The sequence below is a fragment of the Carassius carassius genome, chromosome 9 (assembly GCF_963082965.1).
Source record: "Carassius carassius chromosome 9, fCarCar2.1, whole genome shotgun sequence".
Lineage (NCBI taxonomy): Eukaryota > Metazoa > Chordata > Actinopteri > Cypriniformes > Cyprinidae > Carassius > Carassius carassius.
Window position 1 is genome coordinate 35426786 of NC_081763.1, and position 22263 is coordinate 35449048.

General features: G+C 39.7%; 1 pseudogene; it reads right to left on the minus strand.

Moving 5' to 3' along the window:
* Positions 1-22263, minus strand: part of LOC132149793 (uncharacterized) — a 98117-nt pseudogene that overhangs the window by 23001 nt on the left and 52853 nt on the right.

Here is a 22263-nt window from a genome sequence, read left to right on the forward strand (position 1 = left end):
CATTTAACCCATCCGAAATGCACACACACAGAGCAGTGAACACACACACACACTGTTAGCACACACCCGGAGCAGTGGGCAGCCATTTATGCTGCGGCGCCCGGGGAGCAGTTGGGGGTTCGATGCCTTGCTCAAATGGCACCTAAGTAATGGTATTGAAGGTGGATGGTATTGAAGATTATATTAACACGGATATTGAAATTATATTAGGATGATATTAACGCAGATACTGTGAGATTCAGTGTACTGGTGATCCGAAAACCGATGCAACCGGTTCTTGACTCGAAAACGAGAAACGCTCCAGCAGTGGGCGTGTACATTCGTTATCTGGCTCTGCTGCACAAATTTTCCCTGGGCCTTTATTTAAGACTGGCCTTTATTTGTCCGTGTTGACTGGATCTGCAATTGATCCAGAATGCAGCAGCGAGGGTTGTCTTCAGTGAGCCAAAAATAAGCTCACGTTACTCCTCTCCTCATCAGGTTACACTGGCTACCAGTAGCCACTCGCATGAAATTCAAGGTACTGACCCTTGCCTACAAAACGACCACTGGCATGGCACCAACATACCTTAACTCACTGGTTAAATCTTATGTGCCCTCCAGAAGTTTGCGCTCTGCAAGTGAACGATGCCTTGTGGTGCCATCCCAAAGAAGTTCAAAATCACTCTCACGGACCTTTTCCTGGACTGTGCCCAGCTGCTGGAATGACCTCCCAATCTCAATTCGTACAGCTCTTTACTCATTTTCATGAAAACATCTAAAGACTCATCTTTTTCGCCAGCACTTAACCAACTAATACTAGCACTTTTCCTTCTTTTCTTGTCTTTTCATTTATTTATATAAAAAAAAAAAACTGGCTATGCGTTCTGTACTAGACTAACTGAGACTTGTCATGGCACTTGTATACTGTTGTTGTTCGCTTGTTGACCTGACTGCTTCTATTGTTCTCATTTGTAAGTCGCTTTGGATAAAAGCGTCTGCTAAATGATTAAATGACCATTCCCCCGGCCACTATAAGAGGCCCGGAGTTTATTTGACTACCGGTTTTTATTTGAGGAAGTATAGTATATTAAGATCATGTCAAGTCAAGTCAAGTCACCTTTATTTATATAGCACTTTAAACAAAATACATTGCATCAAAGCAACTGAACAACATTCATTAGGAAAACAGTGTGTCAATAATGCAAAATGATAGTTAAAGGCAGTTCATCATTGAATTCAGTGATGTCATCTCTGTTCAGTTAAATAGTGTCTGCGCATTTCATGTGATATACTGCATTTACTCCTGATCATTTGATATATTGCATTTAACATAACACTCACTCGATGGCGCCGCACATGGCTGCTTCAGTGCTTGGCTCTCCAGTGTTTGTACTGTTTTTGTTCCTTTTTCCTGTTTTTTTGTTTAACAAACACGATCAGTTTCACCAGGGATGAACTCTTGAACATTCGGCAGAACACACCACAAGATATTTTACTGGATTTAAATTATTCAGACGTTTTACTGAACATTGTTTTCGGGGGAGCAGCGGCGCTGATCAAGCGCTTCAGGACGCGCAGACGGGGAAAGCGAGCGGGAGCGCTCGTCAGACTCAGGAAGCGCGGATTTTGAACGCCGTTGCATAGCATCCATCTGGCAAATCTCCGCTCTCTACCTAACAAAACAGACGAACTCCTTCTGCTCTCTCGGACAAATAAGGATTTCTCACGCTCTGTGTTTCATGGAAAACTGGCTGAATGAAGCCATACCGGACAGCGGTCTCCATCTGCCGGGCTTTCAGCTGTTTAGAGCTGATCGCGAATCAGAATCAACGGGGAGATCGCGCGGCGGCGGGACATGCTTTTACATCAATGAACGGTGGGGTACAGATGTAACTGTGTTAAAGAAGATTATGCTGTCCTGATCTATAAATGCTGTTTGTCAACTGCAAGCCGTTCTATTCGCCGCGGGAGTTTCACTCGTTCATTCTGGTGAGTGTTTACATTCCTCCACAAGCGCATGTGAGCTCAGCTTTACAGAAACTCGCTGATCAGATCACAGAGACAGAACAACTACACCCAGACGCCGTTCTAATCATTCTTGGGGACTTTAATAAAGCCAATCTCTCCCGTGAACTGCCAAAATACAGACAGCATGTTACATGTCCCACCAGAGACAGTAATACACTGGATCACTGTTACACCACAATAAAGGATGCATATCACTCTGTTCCACGAGCAGCTTTGGGACGTTCTGATCACTGTCTGGTTCATCTTATACCATCCTACAAGCAGAAACTTAAATCTGCTAAACCTTTAGTAAGGACTGTGAAGAGATGGACCAGCGAAACAGAAAAGATTTACAATCTTGTTCTGACATCACTGATTGGAGTGTTTTTGAAGCTGCTACCACCGATCTGGACGAACTCACAGAGACTGTAACATCCTATATTAGTTTCTGTGAGGATATATGCATTCCTACCAGGACTTATTTAACATTCAACAATGATAAGCCTTGGTTTACAGTAAAACTCAGACATCTTCGTCAGGCCAAAGAGGATGCCTACAGAAATGGGTACAGAGTCTTGCACAATCAGGCCAGGAACACACTGGACAAAGAGATTAGAGCGGCTAAAAAGACCTACGCTAAAAAGTTGGAAGACCAGTTTACTTCCAACGACTCAACTTCAGTGCGGAGAGGACTGAGAGCCATCACAAACTACAAGACACCATCCCCTTGCACTGAGGCTAATCAACGACTTGCTAACGACCTGAATGAGTTTTATTGTAGATTTGAAACACCCATTCTGACCATCTCCCTACACAACCATTAACACCTCCTGCAATCCCCCTCTCCATACCTCCTTCTCTTCAAATCTGTGAAGATGATGTGCGCCAGGTCTTCAGGAAGAACAAAAGAAGAAAATCACCAGGCCCAGATGGCGTTACACCAGCCTGTCTGAAAATCTGTGCTGACCAGCTGGCCCCCATCTTTTCACAGATCTTCAACAGATCTCTGGAGTTGTGTGAAGTGCCTTCCTGCTTCAAACGCTCCACCATAATCCCCATTCCAAAGAAACCCAAGATAACAGGACTTAACGACTACAGACCTGTGGCTTTAACGTCTGTCGCCATGAAGTCGTTTGAAAAACTGGTTCTGGCTTATCTTAAGGACATCACTGGACCCTTACTGGACCCCCTGCAGTTTGCTTACCAAGCAAACAGGTTCGTGGATGATACAATCAACATGGGATTTCACTTCATCCTGCAACATCTGGACAAAACAGGGACTTATATGAGGATCCTGTTTGTGGACTTTAGTTCGGCTTTCAACCCCATCATCCCAACAACCCTCCAGACCAAACTGACCCAGCTCTCTGTTCCTAGCTCTATCTGTCAGTGGATCACAAGCTTTCTGACAGATAGGCAACAGTTAGTGAGACTGGGGAAATTCATATCAAACAGCTGCTCCACCAACACTGGTGCCCCTCAGGGATGTGTTCTCTCCCCTCTGCTCTTCTCCCTGTACACCAACGACTGCAAGTCTAAAGACCCCTCTGTCAAGCTCCTGAAGTTTGCAGACGACACTACAGTCATCGGCCTCATCCAGGACGGTGATGAGTCTGCTTAAAGACAAGAGGTTGAGCAGCTGGCTGTCTGGTGCAGTCTTAACAACCTGGAGCTGAACACGCTCAAAACAGTGGAGATGATCGTGGACTTTAGGAGAAAACCCCCCTGCACTTTCCCCACTTACCATCATGAACAACACTGTGACTGCAGTGGAGTCATTCAGGTTCCTGGGAACCACCATCTCTCTGGACCTGAAGTGGGACAATCACATTGACTCCATTGTGAAAAAAAGCCCAGCAGAGGTTGTACTTCCTTCGCCAACTGAGGAAGTTTAACCTGCCACAGGAGCTGCTGAAACAGTTCTACTCAGCCGTCATTGAGTCTGTCCTGTGCACTTCAATAACTGTCTGGTTTGGTTCAGCAACAAAATGAGACATCAGAAGACTACAGAGAACTGTTCGGACAGCTGAAAGGATTATTGGTGCTCCCCTGCCCACCCTTTAAGAACTGTATACATCTAGAGCGAGGAAAAGGGCTCAGAAAATCACTCTGGATCCCTCACATCCAAGTCACCCCATCTTTGAACTTTTGCCATCTGGCCGGCACCTCAGAGCTGCAAATACCAGAACAGCAAGGCACAAGAACAGTTTCTTCCCCCAGGCAATCTACCTCTTGAACAGTTAAATGTTCCCCAATTATACTTATGCAAAAAATTTGCAATATCCTTATATTTATTTGTTACCCCTCCATCCTAGTACATCCCTGCATTTTACTCAATCCTATTCCATTATCATTTATAGCACAATTGTTTATACACTTATTTATTTGCCTAATTTTTTTTTTTTTGTCTGTGTGTTGTTGTCTCTGTGTACTGGAAGCTTATCTCACTATAACAAATTCCTTGTAAGCGCAAGCATACTTGGCAATAAAGCTCTATCTGATTCTGATTAAACAACAGAGCCACAGAAGTATGTATGTGTGTAAATAATTCAGTAAAAACCAAATAACTACTTCTGTCCCAAAACAACAGATTCCTGTGTGTCATAAACACCCCTTCATCAGAGTCATCTACTAGTGAAGACGTGTTTGACACATTAGAGAAAGAGACGAGCTGATCTCAGGCCGGGAAATTAGCTCATTTGAGAACAGCACTACAGCCAGACTTCACGGACACACAAGCGAGCACATATAATAACAGTAAGATTTGACCTGTATAAATAACAATCTTTCTCACCTCCACAGAAACAATGGTGGATTATATGATAACAGATCGTTCACTCTCAGAGCATTCACTGTAAGAGAAATAACCTCACTGTCCCGATCATAGACAGAAGAACAGGAACTAACACTAACACACTGTAACAAGGAGTCAGAGAAATTCAAAACCATGTGCAATGTTTATTAAGAAAACGTAGAAGTACCAGGCAAAGGTCAGACAACAGCATCAAGGATATCAGAGACAATCGAGATCAAGGTGAGTACCAGGCTTGAATTAGGGCAGGCGGCAGACAACAGGTAGGTAGAAGACAAAGCAGCGAGTTCAATGGGGCAGGCGGCAGAGGATCGGTAGAATCAGAACAGTCCAAGGTAATACACGGATAATCAGGCAGAGATAAACTCTCGGAAATGCTAGACAGGCTCAACAAGACTCCGCACTGAGTGAGTGCTTGGCTTCTGCTTATGTAGGGAGTGAAATGAGGAACACATGGTGGTGATTAGTCCAAGGTACGGGGCATATGGGTAATGTAGTCCAGGAAGAAGTTAGTACTCAGGTGAGGGTGGCCTCCGGAGAGAGCCACAGAGGCCTGGGTCGTAACAGACACACTGTGTAAAACCACACAGATGAGCTGAAAACAGCACAAAGAACCAGAAACTGCTCTTAGATGAGCTTCTGTACAACGCATTCACTCACACTAAAAGAAGACGTCAATCTAGCTGTGAAAGAAAAAAAAAACTGGACAAAAAAATGACAACAATTGGTCTGATTATGACTGTCCTGCAATTTGCAAATAGCTCAAAAGTTTGTCAAAGCAGAAACACAGAGATCCAAAAACAAAACAGAGATTCACCTTCTTTACTGTCAAACACTAAAACAATACAAACATACTCAGAACCAAAAACACAATTAACCCAAAAACAGCTGACAATAATCAAGAAGTCATTACAAACCAATTCTGGGGCAACTGGAAAAACCTGAAAAAAAAAACTAGCTATTCATACTGGAGAAATATGGGAAATCCATTTAGAAACAGCATTTAATATAGTAGAAACAGACACAAACTGTAACTAAATTAAATAAGCAAACATCTGGAAACACTGGCAATTTAACATAATAAAAATCATTTACATTTAGCAGACGCTTTTATCCAAAGTGACTTTTTTTTAACCATTAAATTCTGTCAGCGTTTGAAGCTCAGTTTCCTGGACTCACAGCATCATAAAGCCCTGAGTGTTACGTCTGGTGCGGAAAGAAAGGCAGAGAATCCAATCGCAACTAAATGACAGAGGTTTATTATACTCAAGTACTCGTAAAATGACAATAGACAGTTTCACTGGATGAAGCACAGACGAGTGAAGTCGGGCTCTGAAGCAGGCAGGCAGGCTGAGGATACCACCGCTCAGGAAAGCAACACAGGGATGCAATGAGCGAACCAAACCGGCGGGATCCAGGAATCCGGAACGAGGTGAAAAATTCCAGGAAGCATATGAACAGCCGGAACACCAAACACACTGAAACGATCTGACAGCACAACTTGGTGAGAAACAGGTTTAAATAGCTCTGGTGATGAGAGCACCAGGTGGCAGTGATCAGGGTTATAGGTAATCAGTAACCACGCCTCCAACACAACCGCACGCACAGAAAAGGTGAGACAGTCAGTGCGTTTACATGCAGCCAATAACCCGTTCAAAACCGGGATATTAGCAATAACCCTGTCGCGCACGGCCATGTAAACACCAGCAAAAACCCGGATATGCTCATATCCCGGTTTTTAAAAACCGGGATATTATACCTGGGGTACCCCTTTTCTAACCCGAATATTTGGTCTTGTAAACGCGTTTCGGCATATCCCCATCAAAATGTGTGTTCTGCGCATGTTCTATTCGCAAGGAATCTTGATCTTTTGAGTAGAGACGGCACATAAAAAAACCCTGCGTGCAGTATAGAGGCACAGTAGTGTCAAGTGCTGCTGGTGGATCAGTACCAGCGCCAAAATGCAAACAAAGACTATCGCTATCTGCCCCAAACTATTCATTATCCGCCTGCTGCTGCTGTTGTTGTTGTCTTTGGATACAGGAAGAAGAATCGGAAATGACGCATATTGCGTCTTGTTGTCCGTACGTCCAGACGCTAACCGTGCGTCGCCGTTTACATCAGGATTTGCGACTGATTACACATTCCATGCATACAGGAGTAACTCTCTCTGCTCACGCATGTAAACGGGTTATCCCGAATGTTGCAGAAACCTGAATAGTGACCTTAACCTGACCATAACCCGAATTTTAACTGCATGTAAACGTAGTCAGTGAAATCATGAACCGTGACACTGAGCAGAACTGATCCAGAGATCCAGTCCTGATGATCCACTCTGAGCAGAACAACACTGACAAACACATCACAGCACAAAAGAAACACATCACATCAAACCCAGTGTTATCTGTCTCTAAAAGAGTAGAGTATGTCAGACTCTCTGTACGCAGTGACAGAAGTCAAACTGAGAGGCACCTCGAGCAGAACAGACTCATGACAGAGAGACACAGTCCACACAGACATCTAAACATGTGTTCATCTGTCACAGCACCAGTGATCAGCTCCAGCAGTGCTCTTTCATACTCTATTACTCTTCTATTCATTCTCACTTGTGCTTTTATTCTCTTCTTCATGACACCTTTTTTTTTACCTCTTTTCTTACGTTATTTTGCCCTTTTGCCCTTTTATATGCAGCAACTTTGTAAAGACTTTGGCAATATGAATGATGATGTTACACATCTTGTTTTATGGTCTGTAATTTAGTGTTTCTGTGGTATGTGTAGATTTAGAAATGTCCTACATATTCATAAACTGAATAAATTAATGTAATGTTCAAAGAGTTAATAGACGACTTGTACATCAATGTGAATTTTGCACATTGGTGGTTTTATTGTTCTAATCAAATCAGCTTGTTTGTGTCACAGTTACATTCAGTTTAGTTTGTTTTAGTTTCATTTTCATGAACTTTTATTTTGTATTCCTCTGTTACGGTTTCCTTTGTTCTGTTTTCCCGCCATTATCTGTTGTCAGGGTGATTCACGTAAGGAGCACAGCTGTCTTTATTTTGTTCATTATTTCTGTGTATTGAATTAAGTTCCTGTTTGTTTCAGTGTTTGTCTGATATTGTTTGTGGTTTAGTTGCACACTGTCTCGTTTCTGTGAGTTTATTCGAATTAAAGGCACAATATGTAATTATTCGCTCATGTATTTGGTCATGTATTTGAAACAAAGGTGTAGCTTGATGATGCAGAAAATGAGTGTGGAATCATGGGAGTTGTTGCCTTGACCTCACAGCCGATGGACAAGAAACAGACGGGACTCAGAGATCAGGAATCATGTTCATGGATGAGATTATTATTATTATTGCTGCAGTATGAAGCGGAGCAGAGCGAGTGCTGTGAGAGATCATGTGTTTGTGAGGTAAAGCAGTGCTGTTTTATCATCTTACATTCACCTGAGTGTGCTGAAAATGATGGTGTAATGGGGGGCCTGTCACAATAATCAATATATCAACTTATCGCACAATATGTGTACATGACCTCATATATGTACATGACCGCCCATTATATTTTCTTCAATTACTGTCACCATGTTTTGTACATTACACTTGTACCTGTGTCTTTAGCAGCTTCTCAACACAATGTGGAGTAGTCCTGAGCTGCTAGATCAAATTTAAACATCACTTCTACACAAGTTTCATCTGCAGATATGATCTCTGTGCATACAGACGTCTGACTGCTGAGCAGTGATTGTGTTTCTCAGTAATAGTGTGCACCCTTCATTTACAGAGAAAACAAGCTCAGGGACACATCTCTAGTTCTTTGTGCCGTTTTCTTTTTCTCTGCTTGTTACTTTGTACTTTGTTAGAAAATGTTTATTTACTATTTATTCAGGTTTTTGATGTATCTAATATTTTAATAAATAATTTCCATGATCTAAATATTCTTAAGAATTAAAAGTTTGTTGTCATTTGGAAGTGTGTAGGCCTTCGTGCATTATGCTGCTACATTCTGATTATATGTTCAAGGGCATAAAATGTTTTTTTTTTTTTAATGACAATAATATCACTTATCACAATTATTTCTGGGGCGATAAGTCGCACAACAAAGCTGTTATTGTGACAGGGCTGGTATAACGTTACTCTGAGCGCTCGCTCGGAGGCTGCTGCGAGACACTGCTGCACACTTCAGTAAAGACACATCCATGTTAGAATATCATTAACCCTTAATTATCCTTGAGGACAAATGTGGGAAAAACCATACATTTATATATATCGTTTATTTTATCTGAGCGGTACAAGACTTGGCTGCTTTTCTTAAGTTTACCGCCTGAACACACGAAAAAAGTTGGACTTGACTCAATGCTTTAAGTGGTTGAAAAAAAATCTATAATTTGTCCTTTGCGGAATATATGCTTGTTCTTTAAGCATATTTTGGCAACTTTGTATATAGTCTCACCCAACTCATAGGTTTTTTTGTTTTTTTTTTTGTATATTTTAACTTGTAATTAAATCTAAAATGTCAGAGGCTTAGTTTGTTTAACAGTGGTTTAGAGCTCAGTCTACATGCAGCCAGTGAGCTCTACTGCCATCTAGTGGCTAATATTGATATTTCAGGAAATTACTATTTTTATACCAAACTTATGTCACCAGATGTGCAAAAATAAGCCACGTTTTGAGGTTTTGGCTGTTGAAGCTTACTGGAATCAATATTTTTACTGAAGGGAAAAAAAAATAATAAATAGTGCGAATGAAATATTGAAGTATTGATAAACCGAAATATTGAATATTGATAAACCGAAATGATCAAAACGTACACGGACCAACGGTCTTGTCCATGTTCTCTCACTTGAATCCTCTTCTTGAGATTTGAGTCTTGACCTTCTGCAAGCCCCGCCTTGTTCACGCAGTGATTGACATGGCGCGAGGGGGCGGACACGTGATCGGCTCGGAATGCATTTTCAATGTGCACATTGAATTTTGCTACATTCATTGCGGGACATTGAATGAAAATGCAATCGTAAGTGTCTTGACTGTGTGTGTTAATGCATTTAAGAAAAATAGCATTTAAATGATAATTTTGCCACAGTTTTTGCTTGAACATGTTATACATATCTAATCATTTCTGTAATACATTTATTTTAATTATGCAACTTATAAAGCGTTAAAATTAGTATTCATTTTACATATTAAAACTGGTGTATGAAATGGCAAATGAAAATTATGTAATTTAATTTTAATTTTCATTTTGCACCAAACGTTGCACAAATGTATTGGAAAATGTAAATGTAAAAACAGAAATGCATTGTAATTTTACATATTGCATTGTCATTTTGCATATTACATCCCAAATTGAATATTGCTACCCATATGCTTTCATACTGCTAGTGTTTGAGTCATGCGCAATTGCGCATAGACACCTCGCATGCATTGACAATTCGCGCCAGCGCGCAAGTTCGCGTCACCGTAATAAATGATATGCCATGTCACAAAAAGGATGTATCCCTCTGGTGCCGAAAAGAGAAAGAAGAAAAGGACATAAAGTTGGCTTGACGTTGGACGTTCGAGAGTCTCAAATTTAGGGACAGTCTCTAAAGTTACATGCGATATTGGTATACACTTTCCTAACGTCAGTAGCATTTGAGGAGAATGACTTACATTCATAAAAAACAACTGTAATTGTTCATCTAGGTGTCAGCTATAATGCACAATTGAATATAATGTTTAATATTTATTAAAATAAACTGTAAATCATATGTAAATTATGCTACTTTTTCACATGGGCTCAAAGGCAAATTTGAAACTCAGTAGCATTTGAGGAGAAAGACTTGCAGTCATAAAACAATTGTCATGTGTTCATTTAGGTTTCAGCAACAATGCACACCTTATACATTTTTAATATATATTAAAATAAATTATAAATAATTTAGGTAAACACGAGGCCCGTTTATCACTTTCAGGCACATTCCTGTGAAAGTTTTTTTTTTGTTTTTTTCAGGTCCCCTTATAAAAATTAGCCATGGTTTTATCAATAACACCACAAATCATCGTTCTTGTAGCCATGGCAACTGCAAATTAACCATGGTTTTGTTACTTCAAATAATAATTTACAAAGAAGTATTAATATACTGTAATCTTTTTGTTGTTGTTGTTGCTATAAAAACAGACCTAAGCCGTCAATAACCTTTAAAATGACTTAAAATGCATTATATAAAAAAAACTATGAGGCAATAATGATTGGTTAATAATAACACTGTTAAAATACATAATGTAGGCACATACAAAATAAACAATTTATGTACATGTTATTACAAATTCCTGCACAGGGAGCCAAATGCCATGTAATTGCTGCTGTTACATTTTTGCTATATATGACACAGCCTTTATATTTTCTTCAACAAAAAAAACGTATATCACATGCATTATCACATGATGCATATCACAACCCTTACAAAAATAAACCATAGTTTTATCATAGTAAAACTGCTTAATTTCCTTTGGCATGATTTCTGAATGCTTAAGACTATGAAATAAATTAGTCATAATAAAGTTATAGCCACAGGTAAATGTCGAGAGCTACAATTGTAATTAGTAAATAATACAATTTATTAATTTACTTTTTTATTTGATTAAAGTTCTATTTTCACCCCTATAGTAGGTGATTTTTTTTCCATCATCATATTTGAGGAAGGGGGGGGGGCACAACTATACAATCCTGCTGTCCTGATGTCATCATTGACTTTGCCTCCTGAAAAACTAGGAAGGAACAATTTTGAGGCCATTGTTGTACAATTGTCATTGTTGAATCCTAGCTGTTCTTATGTTTGCTTTCATTATTTAAGTTTTTAACTATTTTTTGTAACAATATATTTGTTTATTATATTAATGTTTGTCTTTTTTTGGTTTCATTTAAAAGATTGCACATTTAATGCACATTTGCATTTGGACATTTGCAAATTATTTATTTCATGTTTTGTGACCGTTTGTATTCAGAAGTTTAAGAGTAAAGTATGTTATTTAAGTATTGATTTTTATTTATTTATTTTGTATTAATACATAACCTCACTGTATTCATTTATAATGTAACATTATAGCGTGACATTTGTGTCAATAATCGTGAAGCACAGGTGACTCCGCGTGGTGGGAGGGGGGCCCCCAAATCAGATTCTGCTTAGGGCCCCCAAGAGGCCCGGGCTGGCACTGAACGTGACGTGCTAACATGGATGCAGTTGAAGCCAATGACTCTCCATCACACTGATTAAAATTAATTATCTCTTTTGATTTAAACAGTCTTGTAAATTTGAGATATGTAAGTACATCATCATCTTCAGTATGAATGAAGCAGTAAATAACTGTAAAGTTTCCACAGATTTTTCTTGATTGGATTTTAATAATGTTGAACAATGAATTTTCTTGAACTATTCCTCATAAATTCTTCATAAACGTAAACTCACCTCCTCTGGCAGATCCAAATGCGATGAACAGGAGGATGAACTGAAGTGAAGGCAGAACATCTAAACTTATACTAGCCAGAACATTGAATATAGTCATCATCCGCTGACTTGCTTTACCAGTGAATCTCAGCAACACTGTAGAAGAAAACAACAACAATTAATAAATCAATACAAACGTTTGATCTGATGCTGATTTAATATAATTATTAAAAATTAAGTACAGAAGTATGAGAACTTCACTAATACACAATTTCCCTCCTGAAAACTATACAAACATATAAAATATCATGTACTCTCAAAAACCTCAACACACACTGTTTACAGGCCTCGTGTTCACTCAATATCACACACACATTAGAAGTGTTATGAAGATATTAAGATGAACATCTTTTTACAGTAAGTGGATGTGCAGAAGCTCAGTTCAGTATGAATTATGTGTGTTTGTGTAAATGTAATAAATCCTGTGTGATTGTTGATCATGTGATCTGATCAGACTGTACATGATCATGATTCATCTCTCCTGACTTTAGTGTTTCACACATCATTTAACTTCTGTGAACATGATTCTGGTTATTAATCCCTGGTCAGATCGAAATATGATGAAAATAATATCATTACAGGAGAACAAATGATCCATTCTCTCTACTGTACTGATTATTATGTGTGAGACCACACACACATCAACATAACATAACCTCTTCTGAATGTCATAACTGAACATTAGACATTAACTGATTTTTCCCTTCACTCAGAAACACACAAAATAATGCTTCATTTCAGCATTTACTCTCCTGATCCAGCCCAGTGCAAAGCATGCTGGGAACTAGACTTCAGTTAATGAAACAAAAATGATTACTGTAATCCCACACAAAATGATCAAGTGAACTTCAGTTGTTCATGTATGTAAGTGGACTGAAGAAATGTCCTCTTGTTGCTGAAGCAAGTGCTGTATCTGATACGACACTGAGCGTTTATGTGATGTTTATATGAGACGATGAGAGTTTCTCAGCAGATCATTACACTGTGTGGAGCTACTATCTGTGTTTATGAGGAAATCATTCAATCACTGTTTACTGTGTATTCAACTTAACAATATTGTAATAAAGACAAATATCTCCATGATAAACCTCAGTAATTAAACACTGTAATAAATGATTGTTGCGATTATTTATCACAACTTAAAATGTAGAGTTTGTTGAGATAAGGAAAATATGCCGACAAGCTGAACATAAAATATTAAAGCAGCACAAATACTTTTCTCAAATATATTTTCTCTATACATGACTGAACTGCTGATATCTGGTGTTTTATCAGAGGTCAGAGACAATATTTAAATAAATGCATGGCTACTGTAAAAAGATATTGATATGATGGATTTATCCAGCTGCGATTTCACTAACGCTGCTCTCTGATCACATCACAGCACCAAGACTCATATTTCTCATAAAGATATAAAATCAAAAATAACTAGGCCCTGTTCTAGGATTGTGTGAGTGGTATCTTACAATGGTTGATCTGACTTGATTCACTTCATCATTCAAATGTTTTTGATTGAATTGCAGACGATGCTAAATTATTAATAATAATAAAAAAGTAAAAATAAGAGGGATAATAATAATAATTGCATTTAGTTTTGATTTAGTACTGCTATTTTAAAATAATATTTCGCATAACAGAGGTTTACATGTATTCATCAGGACAGAATAATAGCTGAAATCAGACACGGGTTTAAGCAAAAAAAAAAAAAGAGAAGACAAATGAGAACAATTGAGCCATTCATCCTGACTTTACACGAGCCTCAGTGAATGTTTGTTTGAGTCCCTCAGTTGTTGTAGTCACCACCAGCCGTGGATCATCCAGTATCAACACACAGTATTGAGAAACAAAGGTATATAGACCTACTAAATTTATGCAAATGCAGCTATAACGTTTTCTTATGGATATATATATATATATATATATATATATATATATATATATATATATATATATATATATATATATATAAACATTGTTATGTGAAATATGTTTATTCAGGGCAGTACTTAAGTGTTCAGGGAGCAGTTGGGGATTCAGTGTCTTCCTCAAGGGCACATCAGTCGTGGTATTGTCAGCCCAAGACTCGAACCCACCACCTTATGGTTAGGAGTCAAAGTCTCTAACCACTAGGCCACGACTTCCCCACAGCTATACATGCAGGCTGTTTTAGAAAACAACAAAGACTGCAAAACTACTGATAAAATATTATAGAGCTGAGCATAACTGAACAAAGCAATTAGTCAGGGGGCCAAAACTGATATTAAAACTTTGTCGGACACTTTTTGGTACAAGTATACAACCTATCCAGTATTAATATTTAACTCTTCAACATGTGTTTTAGCCAGGTTGTCAGCTTAGAAAATGTTTTTTTTTTTTTTGTCCATTTTAACACTATATACTTAAAAGTGGTAAAAGCAGATTTTTTTTTAAAATGCTTCCATTTTCTTCCATCTTACCTATTGTACTTTTGGGCAAATGTGCAATATAATCCAACTTATGTGCAAGCATGATCATTAAAAAATAATAATCAATAAATACCACAAGAGTATCACACCACAAGGGGCAATGTTGTGTCAGCATAGCTGTGATTTGGCAGCAGATTGAGGCAGCAGATTCAGAGAAGATGATCACAGAAGGTGTCAACAGTTCAGTCTGAACAAAACTTTATAAAGGAGTGAATCACACAATCACTCAACAGATAACCTTGGTCTATTTGTCTACACAAACATTTACCTCAAGATTCTACCATTCTACCATCAAATATTGCCAGAATCAGGTAAGCTAAACTGTTTTCCAACTAACTATACTTACCAGTCATATACAGTAGCTAGGCTAATTTACTTGCATAATTACTAGCTTAATTACTAATAGGTAAATTAAGTTTTGTGCAGATGTGTATAGGAAATATTATGTTTTTAATTTATTTGCTGCTCAGCAGCCTATTTTACAGTCTGTTAGCTAAAAATGTTAACCAGTTTGTTAAATAGCAAAGCCCTCAGCTTATGTCAGAGGACATTGTAGTGATCCACTCAGAAACCAATCAGACTAGTGTAGTGAAAAATGTATTTGCCTTCAGATGAGATAACATGGATCCAGAGGGAGCTGTAAGCCTAGCGACCAAAGAAAAACAAATAGGAAGAAATATTGATTGGGAAAAATGTTTCATTTGTCAAGACAAAAATGGAAAATACAGCCAAGATAAAGCCCTAAGAAATCCTTCTGAGAATGGGCTAAAGTGTATTAATTGAGAGCAAATGAACGGATGAAATACCAAGATGTTAATTTCCCGTCTGAAGAAACGCTTTGAAAGTGAAAAGAAGTCACTAAGTCTTGCAAGCAACTGCCAGCCGATTACCACTAGGAGTTCGATGCCTTCAGTGTCTTGGGAAAAATGTATTTTCTGTTACAAGCCTGAGGACAAACTTCGAAACATCCAAGTCATGACTACATCTAAAAAGATTCTTGATCTAGCTCAACAAGACACAGAATTGCGACTGAGGCTTGCAGGAGTCAATGACTTGATTGCCGCAGAAGGCAAGTATCATCTTATCTGCTACAGGGAGTTCCTCAGGAAGTATCAGAGCACTTCATCAAGAGCAGGTGATCCATATTCTATTTGCTTACACAATGTGGCTGATGAGCTTAGAGCAGGACTTGCCAGAGGTGAAATATACTCATTGAAAACAGTTTGGGAAAGATACTGTACATTTCTGGGAGACTTTGATTTGTAACCAGGAACATACAAAGGTCAGCATTTCAAGACAAAGCTTGAAAAATTGCTTCAGGGAAAAGCACTATTTGTTCAATCATTAAAACCAACTGATTCCATCATGATATTTCCTGAAATGACAGCTGGAACTGCTCTGCTTCACATGAAGAAATTAATGGGTGACAAACAAGATGATGCTAAAGGGATGACAATGGCTAGCTGTGCAACAGACAAGGACTCTGAGATACTGAGTTGGCTGTATCGGGTGTCGGTAAAGGTCAAGGCAGACATCAAGGAGTCCCCTAGACATGATGTTATTGGAGGGATAGATCAGCATCATGCAGAAAAAACTGTGCCTGACAGTCTGTACATCCTCTTACGGCTCCTTTGCGTTAATGATGATGACTCAGAAAATGAGAATGAACAATCCCTTCACACAAAGCTACTCAGCATTGCTCAAGACATTGTTTTCCTGGCATCTAGTGGACGAAAACCAATACCAAAACACATTGGAATTGGAGTTGCTTTACACCAAGCTACACGCTCAATAGACTTAGTGCAGTTACTTCATGCTGCTGGGCACAGCATAAGCTATGAGTCAGTGTTGAGAGCAGATACTGCCATGGCAAATGAGGCTATGAAGCGGTACTTTGAGAATCGTGAAGTATACATTCCACTGAACTTTATCAATGCTAGTCTCCCTGGATACATAATGTATGCAAATGACAACATAGACATAAATGAGGAGACCCTTGATGGGAAAGGAACCTTTCATGCTTCCCAGACTGCTGCTTTCAGACGAAGTAATCCTGAAGAAGAAATTCCAAAAATAATTCTGAAACCTGGGAGATCAAAGTCAGTCTCAGTTCCACCAGGAGTGTTTGAACTCAAGGATGCTAACATGGAATCGCAGAAGCCCCCTCCAATATTTCATGGATCAGTTACACCTGAGATGTATTATTCAGACACACAACTAACTAAACAATCAAAGAACTAAGATATCGCATGGATTATATGCAGACTACAGAACACAGATGATCAGGTTGTTCCATCTTGGAGTGGCTTCAACCACCTTGTGTCAAAATCAGATCACCAAAAAACAGTAGCTGGAATGATGCCTATCATAAATTCTCCAGCACATTACTATGACACAATCTGGACAGTGTTACAGAACTGCCACAAAATGACTACAAAACTGGGCCAAAGGTACACAATCATAACCTTTGATGAGCAGCTCTACTGCAAAGCAAAGATGCTTCAGTGGCACCACCAAAAAGATTGTGAGGATATTATTATTCTCTTGGGTGGCTTTCATGTGCAGATGAACTTTTCAAAGGTCATTGGACAGCATCTTGCTGATTCTGGACTGAGGGACATTCTTGAGGAAAGTGGTGTGTTCGGAAAGAACACAGCTGAAAACATCATGAAGGGAAAGGGATGGAACCGTGTAGCCCGTGCACACAAACTTGGCTTTGAAGCACTTTGGAGAATACTGTGGCCAACCTTTCTGCAATGGGTGGATGACAATGATAACACAATAGACAACAGTTGCTTTGAGTTGGCAGACGCACTCACCAAACACATACGATGTGGAGAAATTGAGGCAGCTGCAGCATGCTATGAAGATCTTGTTCTGAAAGTTGGAGAGGTTCAAGATCTCCTTGCTGAGTTTGACAAGGCTAATGAAGACAAACCAACATTTACCTTCTGGCGACAATACATGGACCTTGTGTCTATTCTCCTGGCATTCACACAGGCACTGAGATGTGGTGACTGGAAGCTTTACATGTCGGCCTTCAAGAGCATGATGCCCTGGTTTGCTGCATATGATCACACCCACTACACAAGATGGGGTGCTGTATTCATAGCAGACATGGAACATCTGGCACAGACGGCACCACAGGTCTACCAGGGCTTCCTAGATGGTGATTTTGTAGCCAAAGAGGTCAAATACAGCTTCAACGAGGTGCCATTTGATCTTTGCCTTGAGCACATCAACAAAACCGGAAAGGTTGCTGGAGGATTGGTAGGCATCACTCGAAATGAGACCGCTAGAAACCGTTGGTCCATCACCTACAATGAACGTGCATCTTTAGCACAGGACACTAGATCCCTGTTTGGACTGACACATGATGGAGAAGATGATGAAGACAACCACAAAGACTGCCTTCCATCAAGACTCAAAAGGGATAAGGATGATGTCATTCAACTTGTAGACCAATTCCAGAGATACCATTACTTCCAACTGGAGAATATGTATGAGTTGGTGTCTTTGACAACCGGTGATGTTGCTTCAGAAGATATACTGAATGACCTAACAAATGCTGCAGAGTCTGGGAAACAAATGGTAACTGAGCTGGTGAAAAAAAGAATGAGCACAATGAATACAAACTTCCATAACAGCCTCACTAAGAGAAAACTCAAAACATTCTCAAATCTTTACAGAACAGACAGCAAACTTGGAAAACTCAAATCCAAGTGTGTGAAGCCTGACAGGGATATTTTCCGTCACATCATTGTATCCATGGACAGTGGCAGAGAGGTTAACATAGATGGGCTTCTTCAAGAAGAACTGTTCGCAGTCCCCCTTTCACTTGCCACAACAGAGTCAGTGCTCAGACCTACTAGCAAAGTTGACTTAGCCACCATAATACAAGCTGGTGCACAAGAGACGGGGCTAAGTCCATCTCTTGTGAGAACATGCACTATCATTGATGGGATGGCTTTAGTAAGAGCAATAGGAAAACCTCAAAATGCATCAACCTTTGGGGATTATGCTGACATATTCATACAGAAAGTGACTGGCAATCTACATGGGAACATTACTAGAGTGGATCTAGTCTTTGATCAGTACCTTCAGAACTCCATAAAGAGTGGAACAAGAGCAAAACGCAGCACCACGCAGCGAAAGATTCATACCATTGTAGGTAATGATGTAAAGATGCCAGCTAACTGGAATAGTTTCATTGAAATAGACGAAAACAAGGCCAACCTGACACAATTAATTTCAGTTGAACTTGAAAAGCATGTCATTCAGTATGGTCTTGAAATTGTTGAAACAACGGCAGCTGGGATTGATGTTTCCCACCTACGGGCTGCACATGAAGAAGCAGATACCCGCATATTGCTACATGCTGTTGATGCCACAACCAAAGGGTATGAGAGGCTCATCATTCAGTGCAGAGACACAGATGTACTGTTGTTGCTTCTTGTGTTTGCACACCTGCTGAGCCCAGAAATTTGGATGAAAGCAGGAACTGCCAAGAAACCACGCTATATTAAAGTGCATGGTATTAAAATGTCAAATGAGATCCTGGATGGTCTGTTGGCATTTCATGCCATCACTGGATGTGACACTACCAGTCAGTTCACTGGAATAGGAAAAAGGACGGCGTGGAAAGTGTTCCAGCAGTGTCCTCATCTTCTCCACAACTTTGGTGAGGATGAAGTGCCAAGTCCAGCTATTCTATCCTCAGCAGAACAGTTTGTCTGCAAACTGTATGATCCAAAAACGACCAGCACTTCAATCCATGATGTTCGCTGTGCCCTGTTTCGGAAAGTAAAAGCCAATGTGGATACTTTACCACCGACTCAGGATGCCTTGTCTCTGCACCTTATGAGGGCCCACTATCAAACAAAGGTTTGGAAACAGTCACTAGTGACCCATCCACAGTTGCCCTCACCAACCAGTTGTGGTTGGCACATGAAGGATGGAATGCTTGTCCCCCAACTTCTAACAAAAGAACTTGTACAGGCCAGGTGCTTGGAGCTGACGATATGTGGGTGCAAGGAAAGTGGAAGTCAGTGCAGTACCAGACAGTGTAGATGTCGCAAAAGTGGATTATTTTGCATTGGGGCATGTGGGTGTGCATGTGCAGCTTGGTGCAAGAACACTCAGGTACTCACATCATCATTACTGAGCTTTGACACATTATATGCAACTATATTGTTTTAGATTATTTGGCATGATATTTTTTTATGTTTTGTAGATTAGATTTAGATTATGCCCTTAGATGCATGCATGTTTTGTATTGGAAAGGTATTCATTATCAAAACAGTAAATTCTTCTTTTGTGTCCCTGACCAGGACTCAGACTGAGCACATGGACATGGTCTGTTGGCTGCCAACCTGAGAGCCACTGCTTTGATGGGTGTTATGTCCCAGGGTCTTTAATAAAATCTGTTGTGAGAAAATGCTTGTGTGCCCTGTGTTGTGCTGTGTGCCCAACAAGGCAGTGTGTGTTGTAAAGGTAAAGGTGTGTTGTTCTCTCCCTCACTCTCTCTCACTCAGGTTATTTACCATCAGCTTTTGGATTATCTGGGAAATTTAGGGAGAGGGTGCCTTTTTATTTTAATATATTTTTTCTTCTGTTTTTGGTTAAGAGAGGGAGCTCAGGAAAGTTTTGTTGTTGATTTTCATCTTTGTTTTTGTACAGGGTAGATAGCTCCCTTAAAGTTAGTCTGTTTTTGTTTGTTGTTTTAGGCCATGCTCTCTTGACGACTTATTCCCATCCTTTGTTAATCTCTTGGATATATAACAGAAATAAATACCTTTGCTTGTACTTGAAGTTGTGTTTGCTTTCACTCTGGGACTGAGGCTGAAGTGTGTTCTCCACGTAATTTTACATCTCTATGTTACCTTTTTTATCATATCTTCTTTGTTTCTTTGCTACTTCCCCCCCTTTGGGAAGTCGTGGCCTAATGGTTAGAGAGTCGGACTCCCAATTGAAAGGTTGTGAGTTCGAGTCCCGGGCCGGCAGGAATTGTGGGTGGGGGGAGTGCATGTACAGTTCTCTCTCCACCTTCAATACCATGACTTAGGTGCCCTTGAGCAAGGCATTGAACCCCCAACTGCTCCCCGGGCGCCGCAGCATAAATGGCTGCCCACTGCTCCGGGTGTGTGCTCACAGTGTGTGTGTGTGTTCACTGCTCTGTGTGTGTGCATTTCGGATGGGTTAAATGCAGAGCACAAATTCTGAGTATGGGTCACCATACTTGGCTGAATGTCACTTCACTCTCTCACTCTCTGAATGTCACTTCCTGACCCCAAGGCTGGGAGGAGAACGTAACAATGGGGAAAAACATACCTTTGCCATATGACTATTACATAGTTATTACTACTAACTAGTTACTAACCCCTAACCCTAAAGAAGTGAGAGAGCAGTTTTGTTAGGATGGAATTAATAACTATAGTGATATGTCATTTAAATATAATTTGTGTTACAACTTGGTACACTAATTAAGTCAAATAGCACCATAGACCACCATACAGTTCTAAATTTCCCGCCTTGACATTAAAGTATTATAACTTGTGCAGCATTGCACTGTCTCTCCCTACAAGCTTTAAACTTGGCTTGACTCATTCCCATAGATATGGGTACTGATTGATAGAGGTTTTGGGAAACTAGTTTATGTTTCCAAGCTGATATTCACTTTGAAAACTGGTTCTCTTTAGGCGGAGATGTTTTTTTCATGTTCTGGTTCTGTTGTCTCTTACACTGTACAATAAATGTTCACTCTAACACTTTAGCAGACATTCCATGAGTGTTGGCTTTCATTTGATACCAAATTTATGAATATGCTCCTTGTGGTTGTGGAGATATTAAACATTTACCGTTGGCATGCCGTGTTGAGCAGGAAACCAAAAAATTGGCCTGAAATTGCTTGTACAAGTCACAAAAAAAAAAAAAAATCAGCTTGACAACCACCCTAATATCTTACCTATGGGTGTCTTCTAACTAAAAAAATAGGGTGACAGCTTGTACCAAAACATGTCCGCAAAAGTCTTAACGGAAGCCCTTTTCAGAATTGGCCCCCTGACTAAATGCTAAAACTATTCCATATTTCAATGTTATGTTATTTATTTCCCTGATTTTGAATGACCTGGAAATCATAATTTGAGAATTCCCCCGATATTTCCAGATCATGAGACGATCAGACACGTCAGAAACATTTAAATGAGAGTAACGGGCAGAGAGGTCGTGCAATTATGAAAAGAAAACTATGATGTAAGTGTGTGTGAGAGAGGATGAGTGGTAACACCACACTACATCTCTACATCAGAGATGCTCAAATCTGTCCAGAGATCCACTGTCCTGCAGAGTTTACTCCTGTAACTCTAATCAAACACACCTGAACATGTTAATCAGTGTCTTCAGGATCATTAGAGAATCAGAGGCAGGTGAGTTTGATCAGGATTAGATGGCCCTCAAGGTATTCTGCATGTAGTAGAAGAATCTGTCTTTTCTCTGTTCTTATTTGAATCT